The sequence below is a fragment of the Lepidothrix coronata genome, unplaced genomic scaffold, assembly GCF_001604755.1.
Source record: "Lepidothrix coronata isolate B3197 unplaced genomic scaffold, Lepidothrix_coronata-1.0 Scaffold172, whole genome shotgun sequence".
Taxonomy (NCBI): Eukaryota; Metazoa; Chordata; class Aves; order Passeriformes; family Pipridae; genus Lepidothrix; species Lepidothrix coronata.
The window spans coordinates 1,719,920-1,736,195 of record NW_016690352.1 but is presented as its reverse complement, the minus strand read 5'-3'; the positions used below and the strand labels follow the sequence as shown (position 1 = coordinate 1,736,195).

Here is a 16,276-nt window from a genome sequence, read left to right as displayed (position 1 = left end):
ATTAAACAAAAATAAAAAAAAAAAAAGGAAGACCCCTTTCCTGAAGTTTTTTTATAAGAGTACTCCTTAAACTGGAATTAAGGGACCACAAGCCACAGTTTCTGTTTTTTGAGCATCTCTTAGTGTTACTCAGTATTGAAAAGCATTTGCTAGGTGCCCTAAAATACATGTATACTTTGGTTGTTACTGCTCAGGACTAAATGTGTTTGATTGCAGTCACTTGGATACCATTTGGGTATATATAATTTTGGGTCAATACAGTTTATTCTGCTCAGATGTCTGACAAGATACTCCCTGTTCTAAAGGAAATGTGATTTACTTCTTCAAGTATGAAAGATCTGCAGACATACATTGAGGCAAATTTCACCATCTGCAAAGCCATCAAGGTAGGGGGAATACCACAACCCTACAAACTGTATAGCTTTCATTTTCCCCTACATTAGGAATTTACTAGTGAAGGAAGGGGATATGCAGTTTAAGCGTTAGGTGGTAAAGTATCCTATGATATCAGAATCAAAACTTTCAAACTTGTGAATGTTTATTCTCCCTCCTATCCTCCGGGCAAACTAGATGCACTGCACTTTACCAGTGCTCTGGGGTGTGTGTGTCATGCACAAAGCATTAAAAGTTCCTGTTTATTCTGAGTGGACATTTTTGATCCTGGGACACAGATCATAAAACTAGGCCTTTTTTCTTTTATACTTTGCCAACAACAGACTGCTCACTCTTCTGTGGTAGCATACATACATACATATATCAGCTTTTGGATCATTTGAAAGACCACATAAATGTAAGCTATAAGGAAGGTAGTAAAACTTGAGAATCATGCATAGCTTGTCAGACTGTAAATTATGACAGCTGTCTACTTAAAGAGTAAGACTGTAAAGATCTCATATGAGAAAATCAATTCTAATTAAAACATCCACTGACGGCTGCTTATATTTTTTTAAAATACACAATTATCCTGTGCAGGACTAGTAGTCCTAGTTCTAGTGAAAAAAAAACCAAACCAAAACAAAAAAGCCCAAAACAAAAACAAACAACAAAGCTTTGCAATATTACTGAGTCATATGTTAGTGTGACAACTGCTGTTTATCTTAACTTTTTGCAGCTTTAAACACGAAATCTAAGAGGGAGGAAGCAGGAAGACAATTTAGCAGTCAAGAATAGCTAGTGTGAAAGGAAGGGAGGGAGCTTTCCCCTTGGGCTGTGAAAAGATAACTTGCAAAGCCTTGCTCTTTCTTTCAAAATCCACTTAAAATTGGGGATGGTGAATACCCAGGTTCTGGTACTTGAAAGAAATAATTTATGGTAACTTTTTTTTTTCCAAAAAATAATCTTCTTTTGTCCCAAAGATTTTTCTGAGGAATCGGTTCCATAAAATAAACAGGAAGATCATAGGTGACCTTGTGCATGTATTCAGAGTAAATAAATCTTATTTTGTGGTATATCATAGAAACAAAATGCCTTGGGTTGGAAGGGACTCTTAAAGATCATCTAGTTCCAACCCCCTTGCCATGGGCAGGGAGACCTTCCACTAGACCAGGTTGCTCAAAACCCCATCCAAGATGGGGTCTTTTTTCCTGTATTTTCTATAATGATTTTGAAAGCTAACTTCTATAGCTCACAAAGGGCGGGGAGGGGGGGGGAAGGTAAGTTCAAGCAAGTTTTTGTCATTCAAAGAAAGAAAAAGAGGGTTTTTTCCAGTTCTGGATTTTAAAATGGTTTTAAAATGTATCTTTTCATACGCTTATTTTTCCTACAGGGAAGGGGGAAGATATTCCAGTATTCTAGACAACTGTGCACAAATGTCCCCATTTAGGTGTTTTTTGCATTCAGTAAGAGTAACAAGGAGCAAACAGACCCAGCTGTGCTGCACTGTACACAAGCAGTGATGTATTTTCTCCCCACCATGTAACTAGCAACATATACTGTGCAAAGCAGAGCTTTGTACAAGAAGCAAAACAACAGAGGTTCTACATATTCAGAAGCTTGTTTCCATTATGAAGTTATATACACTGTTGCAGCACTTCCACTCCAAAATTAATTTTCATAGCTCAAAATGAAGCCAGCACGTGATTAAGCAAACCAATATTTGCATAAGAAAAATTGGGACTGCTAGGAAAATGTTCTACAATTATTTTTAGTGCTGAAAAAGCCATACACTAATATAGCACACATACTAGAGACAACTGAATATTTCTTGAGCGTAGGTTTTTGATTTAGGTTCACAGGTAGACACCATACAACTGTTTGATGACGACCTCTGATGTGGACACAGCTTTTCCAGAAGGCAGAGCACTTGGCACAGACCCTAAAGTCATATGACTAGCATAATCCTTAGACATTACCATCTGTACCTTCGACCTCTTTTGTAAAAGGGTAAGAACTACCACTGTTTTCCCTTGAATGGCTGCTAAAAAGCTTAACTAATCACTGCTAATAAAGCACACTGAGGCTTTCTCACAGCATGAGTATTCAATTCTTTGAGACTGAAAAACATGGAAAAAAGAGCTATCTTAATGCAGAGGCCCGATTCCATCTTAGAAAATGAAACTTTATTTTAGGACCACTAAGACACACAGAATGAGATCCTCAGAATGGCAGCTTCATTGAAGTCTGCTGAACTAACTGGATGTACCTCAGTAAAATATATGGGCCATAGTTTTCAAGAAGCATAATTTTAATTTAAAACATTTGAGGACTGAAAATTAATACATGAGCACTTTGGCTTTTCAGATTCAGAACAGCCCATACAGAGTTTGCAATTAAGGGCTTGTTTATTAAATTTACATTGCAATTAATGTTAGGCACTTTTTTTCATACTTTCCTGAACAGGAGCAATACCAGTGTTGTTTAAGAGTTTTCTCAGTCATTTTCCAGCTGCAGTTATTAAAACAATCAAATAGGTACGGCTGTTTCTGAGGCTTCAAAACAGAACTTCATGTCCCCTGCGTGTAGTGAAATAATATCTATTTAATGCACATTTCACAGAGTACAAACTCTCTAAACTATTTTTGCAACTGTATTTTCATAGTGTTCCATTTCCCTGGCATCTGGAGCAGTTCAAGAGCCTTGCTCATCTGCAGCAAAAGCAATAATGTTTCTGCCAATATCTAAGAATGAAAGCTAAAACAGCACTCAAAATACATCTTGAATAAATGTTCAAAAACATACCCTTAGGGTAGTTCCCCTTGTTACTGGCAAATCAATGTTGTGTGTGTCTGATAAAATGGTTTGAACTACGGAAGTTTAATACCACAAGGAATGTTTGATGATGTTAGGACATGCCATATGACAAACTCAGAGCAACTCACGATAGTCCTAGTTTGCCAGTTCTTACCACTAAAAAAATCTATCAAATGTATTGAGCTGGACATCCATGTTCTTCATCTTTCTAGTTACTGGCATTTTACAGTTAATTTCCAAAGTTTTCCTTCTACCTTTTTTGGTAAATCTGAGGATTTGTATTAACTTGTCTTTATTACTAACACAGGACATAAAATTCCCTGAACTATTTTTCCTAAATGATAAAATGATGGTACCTTTTTTTTCCAATGAGGAGAACTATTAGCAAAAGAAAACTTTGTCAAGGAAGAATTTTTATATCTTTCTCTCTCCTGAGCACTCCAAATCATGACTAGATAACTTCCTGGAGATTCAGCTAAACACAAGGGTCAATGGTGAGAAAAGAGGGTAAACTTGTAGAAAACAGGAAAAATTTAAATCAACAAGGAATCATAAAAGCAAAGCAAGCCAAGTCAAATGAAAAAAAAAATAGAGTAGTACAGCTTTAAATTAGCTTAAAGCCACATTGAATTCTATCAGTTGAATCAGAAGACTTCACTGGGCAGAGAACCTTTTCTATCAATAGTGACTCCAGTGATGTGCAGTATGTAAAGTCCTGCCCAGAAAGGAAGAGACCAATCAAGTTATGAAAGATACCCCAGACACTAGAGGCTCTAGGATGGTGTGTAATAGAGATACAGTTTCTATTTATTTAATTTTAATGGGAACTCCCTAGAAACTGAAGAATTATATTGCACCACATACCATTTTGAGTTGCTACTTTAATTCCATTTCCTTCTACTTGTGAAACTTCTACTTTTTAGAAATAAAGTTTCATGATGTCCTATCAGTGCCATGGTGGTGTCAGAACCACGGAGAAAAGAAGGAAAAAGCTTTTCATTTTCCTAATTCTTTTGGCTGTTGAAACATTTAGCTGGTATTTTGGCTGTACAAAGTAGAGCTTTGTTAAGAGTGACATAATGGCTGCGTTAAGAGTGAACTGGGATTATGCTAGATGACAAAGCAGTGGTCAGCAACAGCTCGATTGCATTAGGCCTGATCTGGATTCAGCAGTGACTCTGCATCATTTCAGGTAGTAAAATGCTCCCTGATTTCTTCCAGGACACAGAAACTGCAGTTGTTTTTTTTTTCTGGAAATGTTTCAAAACTAATGCACATTGAAAGCCTCTGAAAACTGAGCACAACCTTTTTAAAGGGGTACTCCCTTAAAGAATTTGCAAAATATTTGTGGATGGATGTTATTTGCCCTTGGCTATTACATTCCAGTTTTCATCTGCAGAGCAATAGAAAGGAACATCTTTGTTTGGCATATGCCTTAAAATCGAGGCAATTAATAGTAAGATTCAAGACCACGATTTTTCCCTCCATTTTCCCCTCTTCTTGTTACATTTTGAAATAATAACTCTTGTAAGATATGCTCAGCAAAAAAAAAAAAATCCAAGCAGAAATCACAGGTTCTATTGGCTGATGCTAGTTACTACCATCTGCATAAAGGTTTGCTATGCTGAGTACATCTAACAGCTGCAGCCTCTTCCAAGGAAGTAGCAGTCAAAAAGACTCTTACAACAGATGCATTTCAGATTCTCCTGTTGAACATGATCCTTTCGGTGACAATATATGCAGCCTGCATCTACATTTTGTACACATTTTGTACCTACATTTGTCATGACTGCTTTACAATAGCATATTTGGTGATTTTTTCCAAGCTTATTTTTTTAGAAATAGAGCCAATAAGAGGACTGTAGGCATTTAAACATGGCAATTCCTGCATTTAAGAACTGTTTCATCTAAAACACAGAAATAGTTGCAAGAGAAAAACAACCAATCAAACCAAACCAACACAGTGTTTCCTTTCCCTTAACTACTTGCATTCAAAGCTATGCACCAGTTATTCTCTCCCTCTGGCCTGAAGTTTCCGGTAGTTTCTGTTCAGTTTAATTGGAGAGGTGGAGGGAACTTCATGACAGTGGTACTCCTTTGGAACCTAGAAACCCGGTCTATTACTTTTTCAGGAAGCACTGGAACCATTGATAGCTGCATAGAGCTGGTTATCTTGGAGGCTATCTTTTAGGCTGGTAGTTCTGTCCAGGTCTTGCAAGGCACATCTTTACTGCTAAATAAGACAGAATTTGGGTTAAGCAGCAAGCTCACAAATCATCCACAACATTTAAATGTTAGTTCACACCCCCTTTCATAACTCTCTCCAAGACAAATTTAGTTCCACAGGAAGCCACCTCTCAGCTGTGCAGCCATGAGGCAGTTTGTCTCATTTGGCTTTGAGGTCAGGGATTGGCTCATGGCCTCTTTTTAATTAGAAGCGTAAACATCGCTTCAAAGAACATATGTGGGTGTCTAACCTCATTACAGGATTTGTGGTTGTGAATCCCAAGTGAGCAGAGTCATCTCTGTTGAAGACTTAATTCAAGCACCTACAGTCTAGGAAAAGGGAAGGCTTTAATTAGCATTTTTTATTAGTTAGCCCTAATGGAAGCATTCCTCTGAGGTGTTTCTCTCTCCCTTAGCAATTAAGATGCTTCCTTACTTTACTTAGTATTTTGGATTACCAACTAGGAGGACGAGAATGCCAAAGGTAGACATCACATTTTTTACCATGCAGGCACTCACTTCCACAATCAGATCCACCCCTACACTCCTTCACGAAGAGTTTTTCTTCTAGAGGTTTTCACCAGGTTTAGACTTAATCTCTGCTCATTCAGTCTCTGATGAAAATCTAGATGAAGAACAGAAGCTTCCTGGTTGGAACTGTTTAGAAGCAGTTAAGAGCCCAGGCAGGACAGAAGCTCACACGCTAGGAAAAAGAAGAGTGTCACAAGATTTTAAAACATCAAATAATATCATCATATTCCTTTTCCCCTGCTGTTTTTCAAGTCACCATAGATGCTATCACTACTGCTTTTTCTTCCCCTTTAAGGGGTCAACATCAGCTCAGGGATGACAACAATTGTGTGGTGGCTGGCTCAGAGTCCTTGATCTCAGAACTAATACTTCAAGACCAGCTCCTGGGTAAATCTAAAAAAGGAGGATGCCAAAAAAAGTTGCCAGAGACCTTTCCTTTTCAAATACATATTTGAACTGCTCTATAAAAGTACACACAGTTTGTTTTGTTCAGTATTATGCTGGTTTTTAACTTGCTTTTCAGACTCTTAAGCTCTTCAAGGCAGGGACTTGTTCCTGATTTGATCCAGTTTTATCTCCTGATGAATGCCATGTGCACAACAGTTGAACAACAGGCCCAATTCTGCAGTAACGCTGCCCTGAATATCAGAAAACAGGGTGGTATTTTTGTTCACAGCTATTGTAATACACAAAAATACCCAAGTGTTTGGATTGCAAAGGAAAGTGCATGCATAACCAACATATACCATCAGAACATCAAGTGCTCTAGCCCAGATGCTCTGGCTTACTATTACACTTGTGAACCACCATAATATAATGTAATATAATAATAAATACAGATGAACCACAACTGTCCCAGTTTTCTACCATTCTCTCTCCTTCCCTCAATCTTGATGGCTGGATTAGCAGAGGGCACATATATGAGTGGATGCTAAAGGACAATAATTTTTCATTTTAAGCTAAAATTTTCTACTACCTGAATTCAGGTCATACGTGTATCATCTTGAGATTAGCTCAGCTGGCTAACAGCATGGTGCTAACAATGCCAAGGTTGTGAGTTCAATCCCTGTATGGGTTATTCACTTAAGAGTTGGCACTCAATCGATTATCCTTGTGGGTCCCTTCCAACTCAGAATATTCTGTGCAACATCCCAGAAAAGTCAACTGTTCTTCAGGACAAGAATCAGTATCTGTGAGATAAGGATGAGCTATATAGACCACTTATAGTGCATTTAGTGTCTCTGGATATCTTCTAATCTACCTCTCTGTTTGCAGCTCAAAGGAAACAGCATAGGGACAATAAACTGGCTCACAGTTGTGGCTTTTTGACTGTTGCTGCATATTACAGTTCAGTACCTCTTATAGAAGTCTCCTTGTCTTCAAATGAGTACTATTTCCTTCAACAAGCTTTATTTCTGATTCTCTTTTTCCCCTTTACTTTCACTTGTGTTACTCTTATTGTGTTGCATGACACAAAGATACAAAACTTTCATCATCAGGATACAGAACAAAGAACAAAACTTAACAAGCCATACATAGTTATTTCTTTATGGATACCTAAACCTTCACTAAGCCTTTGCTCACTGACTAAATGCATTGACAACACAAAGTAATCCCATTTACACAGCACATATCTGTACAGAAATTTATTTTCAAATCTGAATTATGAAGTTCTACTATTCCACTGCTTTTCTTCATTGCTAAATAGTTACCTCTGTTCAACAGAATCAGAAGTTATTTGCTTCACTGTAGTTCCCATAAAACCTAAACAATAACTCTGTTATGCCAGGCTCTAGGAGTATATGGTAAGTTCATTAAAGCAAGGACTGTTTAAGCAGAAACTCAACCATGAAAGAATACAAAAATGACCAGCTCTAAAGAAAACGTTTGGAGAAAACAATCCAGGTTTTCTGATTTCCAGTTTACCATCCTGACTGCTCCTGCCTCGGAATCAGCTCTGCAATTCTCTTGGAGCTAGAAGAGCTTCGTTCATATGACAACGTGCACGTAGCTCAGGCAATCCCCTCACCTAGACTGCCAGTTGCTTTGGACAAGGCTTTTTGGCTTTATTCCATGAAGTCCAATTTGCTTCCAAGCCCACAGACACTACCACAGCAAAAACATTTAATCCCATTACTCAAGTGTGGGCAAGTCAGTCAGGTTTTCTGGTAGTACTGAGGCTTTAAGAAAACACGTTCATTTTTACTGCTTTGTGATTCTGTCTGCAGGCTAACACATGCCATGGGAGTTTTTCCTGTGTCTTTTTTTCTCGTGGAGGAAAGGGGAAAAAACCCACAAACTATTTCACAAAAAACTTAACTGCTCTGCGGATCTAAGGAAAAGTTTCGAAACAGAGGGCAAAACTGCAGTTTACTGTTTCACAAAGGATTAAAGGAATATACATAAGTTCTCCTCAAGAAGATGGCCTGCTTTTATGTAAACTGCCTTTCATCTTATCATATATTGTTCACACTGAGGATATAAAGTAGACAGGATATCAAGTGAGGCTACAAAATGATGCAGAAGTAAACAAGGTTCTTTTTAGTAGTTTATGTTCCAAAACACTACTGAAATGCTCCAGTGTTTCCACATCTCCATCTCTTTCTCAGAAAAACACTTGTGCTTATGTAAACCCAAGAAGCACCTGTAATTTATATTTTGAAGCAGGACATGAATTTCTTGAGCAAACTGTTGGTTTAGTCTATATGGAGGCAATAAGCCTACTCTTGGGAATGATGCTAAGGTTTTCCATGATGGAGTCCTCCATAACATAAATGCCCCGAGTGTCATTTTTGTATGCTATACTATAAAGTTAACTTGTATTTTTATGAATACCTGAGACTTTTCAATCAATATTGGCATTTACACTCAATTTTGTATAAGGCGACTGGGTGTCAGGGAAAATATAATCCCAGTTGTCTGGAATAGCTTGTCAAATAAATAGAACATTTCTTCCTGTTTTCTTTGGAAAATGTATCATCGACAATGCAAAACAATTTAAACCACTAGTTTTAACAGAACGTTCTGTGCAGTGAGTTTGGAATTCCACAAAAAAACAAAATATCCATGCCCAGAATGAGAATTTTATTCCAATCCATTTTCATTCAATGCCATTGTATAAACTACTTTCTGAATAGACTTCAAGATGTTGACAGTAATGAAACATCACTTTAAATGGGACCTTGGTAAGACAGTATCAGGAAGATAAATTTTTCCCGGAGTCTAATTTCAAAGGTGTTAAAAGTCTTACAATTTGAGCTAGATGCAATGGGAGCTGCAAGTACTCAGTGCTTCAGAAAAATATCCCCATGTTGTCAGACTGTGCATAACTATATTTGGCTCTTCATCAAAGAGCATCACTCAGCTCACTCACAAACCACAGGGCCAAATAACAAAGCCACACATCTGTTATCAGCCATCAGCTACCAGGCTGATAGTACTGAACTAGATAAGGCAGATGCATGGTCTACTTCTACCCAACCCACCCAACCACATATCTCCATCTGCATGAGACTAGCCAAAGTAATAAAGTATCCTGAGAAGCAAGATAAGCTCCAATAACTCAGCATAGCTTCTGGAGGAGACTTCACTTATATCAACCAGATGAGAGCATACTTAAAAGGACTCAAGCCCATCTGCACCCACCCAAGTAGCTGCATCTGTAAATTAAGTGGGATGAGCCCATTGTGTATCATCAATGCTGTTTCACTTTGGTTGAAAAGATCAGGTGCTAAGTGTTCCTTTTTTGTAGGCAGAAGTAGGTTGTCTAATGTGAATTCAGATCGAGTGAAGAGCAACACTCTATTTTATCTGTTGCTTTTTTCCTTCTCTCATATATAGAAAAATTCTTTCCATTGAACATGTATACATAATCAGAGCTGTATAATTTAGTGCAGTCAGGGACTGCCCAGAAAAACATGGATTAAATCAAAACACATTTTCTTTGGCTTAAAAAAATCACTTTTTCTAAATTGTTCTTTTCTTCTGAGTTCTTGAGTTTTCATTTCAACTATTTACATTTTAAAGGAACTGAATGGGGTATTAGCAACATTATGTAAAGAAACTGGATTATATCCTGATGCTGGCATTGGAATACCTCAGTTTTAGAAACAGTGTAAGTCTCTTAAAAAGGTCAGTAGTTTCTAAACATTTTGCTAAAATGAATTCAACACATTTGTACTGACTCAATGAAATTCATAAGATAGCAAAAAGCACATATCAAGGCTATCCAAAAAGTTAGTATAACCTCCTGCAGGAAGGGTTGAAAAGCAAAGTCACAGAAACATACCAGTATGTTCTCTTTTCTATTATTGCAAAAAATAGTTCAAAAAATTCCAGTTTAGCTGTAATATAGTTGACATCCACATCATGTTTTCTGCTGCTTCTGTTATCCAAAAGTTCAGTCTCAGATAGAGTTAATATACCTTGTTTAGTAACATCTGTGTGCAGACTGCAAAGTATGAAGGCTGGCTGGATTACTAGAGCTCAGTTTGGGAATTTGGCCACAGGCTCATTCTTTCTATAGGTCTGGCCACAAAGACAAAGGAATATTTTATTTTTCCAGGGAAACAACAGAAATCTCAGGGGCAAGAAGTGAACAGAAACAAAGAAGAAATATTATTTTTTTTCTTAACAAAGAAGAAATATTATATTCATTCTTCTGATTAGAAAAAGTAGTCACAATAGAAAAATACACTACTAAATGCATGGGGATAGGGAAAGAGCTCTAGAGAGCAAAAAGATTGTGTATGAAAAGGCAAAATATTATCTTTTGTCTGTGCTCACAGAACAAAAATAATGTTTGAGTATCATCTAGTGGGACTCTGCCCCAGGAAGTAGCCTCTTTTAAGCATTCCATCTTAGCAAGCAAAGAACATCTGCTCTCTGGTACCTCCACAGAGGGCAGTGGACAGCCATGGACATGTGTCTGGGTACCAGGTGTGCACCAGGTATTGTGCTCCTGGAAAGCAATGGGGTTGCTGCAGAGCAATGGATCTGCACTGCAGATCCACACTGCATGGCCAAATCTACTCCATGCTTAGGAGTCACAAGGGGATTTTTCTGCCCAGCCACAAGAACAACTTACACAGCTCAATCAGTTTCAGATGTTCAACTTCTTTGCAAAGAGGCCTGAATTCAGCAGAGCAGCAGCAAATACCTAATGAGAGAGTTGATGGTACTAATAGTTACCTTCATTTTTTGTATTTGTCACATTTTTCTGCTAATAAGACTCATTTAATGGTTTATGAACATTATCTATTGTCTATCTACCTGTAGTTTCATAAAATTTTGACAGCTGCATCTGGGAAATGTGCTTATATTTTGACTGTGTTAGATACCAAGCCTCTCTCCACCTCTAAAAAGTCAAGATTGATAGTATAGAGATTAATTTTTGAAGTATTTCTCTGCAAAAAGTTTGAAGTTCAACTATCATTCAACGTCCAAACTTCTTAACACGTAGATGTCAAGAGCCAATTCTGTACATCTGTCCATTGTTCACATGAACCAGTGGAAGACAAGACTACCAGTTGCTTTGACAAGTATCTATGCCTCCCATCATTCCATACCCCGCTCAAGGTAATGCATGAATTAAGAAATGTGCTTAGTACTTCTTTAAAGAAATATAGTAAGAATCATGCAATCATAGAATCATGAAGGTTGGAAAAGACCTCCAAGCTCATCGAATTCGACTTCTGACCTAACACCACCATGCCAACTAAACCATAGCACTAAGCGTCACATCCATTTTGTGAACACTTCCATGGATGGTGACTCCACTACCTCCATAGGCAGACCATTCCAATGCCTGTAGAAAAATTATTCCTGATGTCCAACCTTAACCTCCCCTGGTGCAGCTGGAGGTCATCTCCTCTTGTCCTGTTGCTCGTCGCCTGGGACAAGAGGCTGACCCCACCTCACTACAACCTCCCTTCAGGTAATTGTAGAGAGCAATAAGCTCACCCCTGAGACTCTTCTTCTCCAGGCTAAACAACCCAAGCTCCCTCAGCTGGTCCTTGTAAGACTTGTGCTCCAGACCCTTCACTGGCTTCACTGCCCTTCTCTGGACACTCTCCAGCACCAAAATGTCCTTCTAGTAGAGAGAGGCCCAAAACTGAACCGAGAATTCAAGGTGTGGCCTCACCAGTGCCACATGGGAACAATCACTTCCCTAATCCTGCTGGCCATACTATTTCTGATACAAGCCAGGATGCCATTATCTATACTGGGACCAGTGTTATTTAATATCTTCATTAATGATATAGATGAAGGGATTGAGTGGACCCTCAGCAAATTTGCAGATGACACCAAGCTGAGTGGTGCAGTTGACACACCTGAAGGACAGGATGTCATCCAGAGGGACCTGGACAAGCTCAAGAAGTAGGCCCATGGGAATCTCATGAGTTTTAACAAGTGCAAGGTGCTGCACCTGGGCTCGGGTAACCACTGGTATCAATATAGGCTGGAGAATGAATAGATTGATAGCAGCCCTGACGAGACAGACATGGGGGTGCTGGTGGATGAGAGGCTGGATACGATCCAGCAAAGTGCACTTGCAGCCCAGAAAGCCAATTGTATCCTGGGCTGCATCACGAGCAGTGTGGTCAGCAGGTCAAGGGAAGGGATTCTGCCCCTCTACTCTGCTATGGTGAGAGCCCACCTGGAGTACTGCATCCAGCTTTGGGTCCCCACCACATAGTGACATAGTGACATCAATCTATGATTATACCAAAATCAGCATTTGGGCACCAAAAGACTCCTTTTTGTTTGTTCATGGATAAGGGATTTGTAACACTGAAGTCATTTAAATGATTATGACTTATACAAAAGGGGAATGAGGTTTCAAGAATAAACCTATCTAATCACTCTCTTCCTTCCTTCCATGAGATGCTTTATATAAAGTATTGTTGAACTGTACATGTAGAAAGATAATCTCCTGGGCCTCTTTAGGTCAAAGCCAATCCCTTGAATTGCCCTTGAAACTAATGGGCAGCTTGGTCAGATCTGAGAGCAGGGGTCCCCTACTCCACTGACATTAATTTGGATTAAGTATAACTTCTTACCTGGCAAGGTAACAGCTGTAAGTCTCAATGATGGAGACAAAAGGTGCACTGAAGACCTGCTCCCCAGCCTGGTGAGTGAGCAGAAGAATAGCTGGGTGGGATCTGCAGGTGGATGGTCAAGAATTGCACAAGCCAAACGAGCATGTGTAATCACTGAGAGAGGTTACAAGAAAGGTGTGAATCTATAGAAGTATAGATGAGGGGGAAAAGATGGCTGAGCAGATGGGCTGGTCAAATGGGAAAAAGAAAATTAAACTAGACTAGTCAGAATATACCCTTTTCACCTCAATGGTGACAGAGAAAGTGATCTTGCTTTAGTAATTTCTTTTTTTAACCAGAATTTCTGAATAAGTCATGCCTGAGCATTAAACACCACAGATCCGCTTCCAAGAGAGTGTGTTACTGCTCCGATTCTTTTTAATTAGGAAACCTCACCAATCATTCATAGTGGATATTTAAGTAGTGTTTTTCTGTATAAAAATGCTAATTTTTAGTATGTGTGTTATTATACAGGCATTGTAATAATGGGTCTGAGATCATACCAGGCTTCATGCTGTAAAAACACAAAGGAAAAAGACAGGAGTCCGTGTCTCCAATGACTTGCAATTTAGGTATAGCAAAAATCACCAATGAAAAGAAATGATGAAGCAGCATTCATTAGTGGGCTCAAAAGCAGAAGATGACAACACTGGCAATTTAACTGTTGTCCTGCTTTAAGTGGTACTGTATCAGAGAAAGAGCCTCGTAAGAAGGAGAATTAAAAATGGAGATGTGTAGGGGTCCCCTACAGTGAGGGGTAACACAGAACGGTGCCAAGAGGTGATTTGCTTGCAGCAGGCAAAAGACAGGTTGGCATCATGGACTTTGATATGGGAATTTACTTCAACACTCAAAGAGAAACCAGAAGTGGGATGGGAAAGTGTCCATGGCTATGTAAAAGATTACAAGTAGGTCACAACTCAATTCTTCTTGACAGAGGGAGGAAAATCAGTAGCAATACACAAGAAGTGGTCAAAGCAGTGACATGGTCAAAGCAGGAAGACAGGAAAATTATCTTATCAGATCGGTTTGGACAGATCTCACAGGCTGAAGCCACTGTAAGGCCAAAGATGACTTCAGGTGAGGAGGTAACAAACAAATTTCATCTACAGGGATGAAAAAAGAAACACATATCTTCAATTTATAATGCGGGACTTTGACTTAACCAGAATATTAGACTGTAGAAAAGTCAAAGACAGAGCACAAGTTATGGGGCTGAATGATTGGATATGTAGAGGTTTTATCCCCGGTGGCTAAAAAGGGAGGGGAAAAGACCTTTGAGAAAAAGGTTGTTAACACTCAAACAGTAGCTCAAGAGCTGAGCCCAAGACTACAGTCCAGACAGAAGGAGTTAGATAATTTTTGGGATGCAGCAACAAGGAGAAAGTAGTGTGATATGCATTCATGGACCAAAAGAGAAGAACCAAAGAGAAGGGAGAGAGTTCTCAAATGCTCCCTTACACTTGGACATTAATTTTTCATTGTGAAAAATAAGTCTGAGTCCTTATTTTTAAAGATAACTGTGCGGTCTTGCTGTTTCCCATTGCCTTGAAGGAGATTCTGCCTCTCACAAAACTAAGCCTGACAGAAGGGGGTTTGTGTTGCATATTCCACACAGTTTGCTTCCACTGAGATTGTCATGAGATACGTGACACCGTGCAGGAGTACCTGGTTCACTGACACTAATCTCAGGGGGCACAGCCAGCCCCACTAGCTACAGGCAAACAGCAGCAGTACCACAGCCCACAGCTGAAACAAATGTGATTCTGTCGATTCTTAGATCAAGCTGCTCATACCTTAGGTTTCCTCCTAAAGTCTGATGGCATGTGACAGACACTTGACAAAAACACTTAAAACAGCAAAGCTATAAGGTTACCAAATCCTGACATGATGTATTGCAAGGGAACGGGATAACTAAAAAAGCAAAACAACTGCATCTTCTCAGAGAGCTCATAATATCCAAGATGCTTGACTCTCCAGTTCATGACACATGCTGCAGTGTGAAATTTAAAAATGCAAATCACATTCGAGCACCTTCCTTTAACATGGCATCCATCACACACAGACAACACTGGAAAAAAACATATGCACCGGCTTCAAACCAAGAGCCTGGAAAAGAGAAGACCTTTAGCTACCGTAAGAAAATATTTTCAAAGTATATACTGCCCTCCTGTGTACAACTCAGTATTACCTCCAACAGCTGCTACCTGTTTCAAAAATTGAGAATAACGTAGTGCTGTGGTGTTCCAGATAAAGGAGGAACAGCAATAAAATCCTGGCAGGAGTGAACAGAGTGAAGAGACAGTTCAGACCAGGGCTGCTGGCAATGAGAAGAAGCTAATCACTGCCACTGGTCTTCATCCGCCTTTTATGAAGATCATGTTAAATCCCTAGCACCAGAAGCCAGGAGAGCTTATTAATTCAGGAGGTTCTACAGACCTCCTCCTCAGAGGCAAAACGTAAAGCACCCCCCAAGCTGTCTCTGAACCCTACCACAGTCAGTCTGTGAGACAAACCATTCAAGACAACAGAGATTGTCCACAAATGACTGACTGCTTTAACCATCAGTAATTCCTTCCAATTAAAGCTTGTAATGAATATGATAAGTTTGGCATACTTCTGCTTAAATACTTACCTCTTCAGAGATAATTTCTTTTTTGGAATATTTCTTGATACCCTTTTCAACAGTTCTGCTTTTTTTTTTTGGGGGGGAGAAGATTTTAACTGGATTAAAAGAACTACAGTATGAAAAATTAACTCTTTATCTCTGTTGAACAACGTTATGCTGAACAGGGGTACTACTGCACTACCATACATCACTTCTCAGTGTAATACTCACCACCGAACACTTCCCCTTTGCTTTTTATTTCACCTTGTCCTTTTAAGAAAAGCAGGTCCTCGAGCAAATTCAGAGCCATAGTAATAGATTCACCTGGTACACAATCTCTGTTTCTCATTGCAAGTCACATTTTCACTTGCAGAATCTAAATATTAAATTGAAAAAAACCCTTAAGATAAGAATAAGATTGATTTGAAAATAATACATATTTGTTTTCTAGGCATACCATGGCTTCATAACACAATTGAAAAAAAAAAAGAGTTTTTCAGATTAATCAGTTACTATTTGTAAAAAGTCCAGCATAATCTTGATAAAAAGTAAGTAAAAATGTCAGGAGCTAAGTAGATGACAGTTGCTAAATTCTGACAATGTTTACATTGCATACTCAAGA

General features: G+C 38.9%; 1 protein-coding gene across 4 annotated transcripts in view; it reads right to left on the bottom strand.

The window, feature by feature from the left end:
* The window catches only part of SLAIN1 (SLAIN motif family member 1), a 92,398-nt gene that overhangs the window by 24,922 nt on the left and 51,200 nt on the right, over window positions 1-16,276 (bottom strand). Inside the window, exon 8 of one of the 4 annotated variants that reach the window (XM_017829965.1) lies at window positions 15,531-16,030. The exons of the other annotated variants lie outside the window; for them this stretch is intronic. The gene's annotated coding sequence lies outside the window, so the exon portion shown is untranslated. Of the gene's footprint in view, window positions 1-15,530; window positions 16,031-16,276 lie in introns of those variants that run through there. 4 annotated transcript variants of the gene reach the window in all.